The following is a 1,575-nucleotide window of genomic DNA, read 5'->3' on the forward strand; positions in this document are numbered from 1 at the left end:
TGACGCTTTATATGATAGGCGATGTCGATCCCCGGTGAGTTGGTTTGAGCCGGGTGAGGCTAGATTATTGGGCACAGACTTAATTCAGGTTGCTTTGGAAAAGGTTAAGGTGATTCAGGATAGACTCCGTATAGCCCAGTCCAGACAGAAGAGTTATGCAGACCGGAAGGTTCGTGATGTTTCCTATATGGTTGAAGAGCGGGTTCTACTTCGGGTTTCACCTATGAAGGGCGTTATGAGATTTGGGAAGAAGGGGAAGTTGAGTCCAAGGTTTATTGGCCCTCTTGAGATATTGAGGCGTGTTAGGGAGGTTGCTTATGAGCTTGCCTTACCTCCCAGCTTGGCAGGAGTTTATCCGATTTTTCATGTTTCGATGCTCCAGAGGTATCACGGTGATCCGTCGCACGTGTTGGATTTTAGTTCAGTTCAGTTGGACAAGGATCTATCTAATGTTGATGAGCCAATGGAAATATTGGATAGGCAGGTCAAAAAGCTGAGATCAAAGAACATTGCATCAGTGAAGGTTCAGTGGCGGGGTCAGCCGGTCAAGAAGGTGGCCTGGGAGACCGAGCATGATATGTGCAGCCGTTACCCTCATCTTTTCACTACTTCAGGTATGTCTCTATGCTCGTTCGAGGACGAACGAATGTTTAAGTGTGGGAGGATGTAATGACCCGGCCGGTTGTCTTAAGAATTAATGTCCCGATACCCTATTAACTGATTTTCCCGTGTTTATTTCTGCTATTCTGTTTTGCCGGGATGTTCGGTTTTGAGTTTCAGAGAGTTTTGGACACTTAGTCCCTAAATGAAAGCTTAAGTTTTGGAAATTTGGCCATAGTTAGAATAGTGTGAAGACGACCTCGAAATGGAATTCCGATGGTTCCGTTAGCTCCGTTGGGTGATTTCGGGCTTAGGGGCGTGTTCAGATTGTTTTTTAGAGGTACGTAGCTAATTTAGGCTTGAAATGCCGAAAGTCGAATTTTGAAGTTTTCGGTTCGATACTGAGATTTTTATCCTAGGGTTGGAATGGAATTCCGAAATTTGGAGTAGCTCCGTAGTGTTGAATGTGACGTGTGTGCAAAATTTCAGGTCATTCAAACGAGGGTTGATAGACTTTTTGATCGAAAGCGTAAATTTAGAGTTTGGGAGTTCTTAGGCTTGAATCCGTAGTTGATTCGTCGTTTAGATGTTGTTTTAGGTGTTTTAAGAATTGGTAGAAGTTTGGACAGTGGTATTAGACTTGTTTGTGTTTTTGGTTGAGGCCCCGGGGGCCTCGGGATGTTTTCGGAAGGTTGTCGGAAGAATTGAGAGTTGTTTGACCATCTTCAGCTGCTGACCTTCTGTCATAACCGCACCTGTTGTTGGGTTCCATAGGTGCGTAGCTGCAGAAGCGGCGACATCATCGTAGAAGCGGAAAAGGGGAGAAATAGCAGGAGCCGCGGAAGCGGGAGATTTACCATAGAAGCGGTACCGCATCTTCGTATGGGGAGTCATAGGTGCGGAAAGCCGAGTTTAGTGATTTTTCACAGATGCGACCTTTGTTCCGCAAAATCGGGGCGGCAAGTGCGGTCCCAT

The sequence above is a fragment of the Nicotiana sylvestris genome, chromosome 8, assembly GCF_000393655.2.
Source record: "Nicotiana sylvestris chromosome 8, ASM39365v2, whole genome shotgun sequence".
NCBI lineage: Eukaryota > Viridiplantae > Streptophyta > Magnoliopsida > Solanales > Solanaceae > Nicotiana > Nicotiana sylvestris.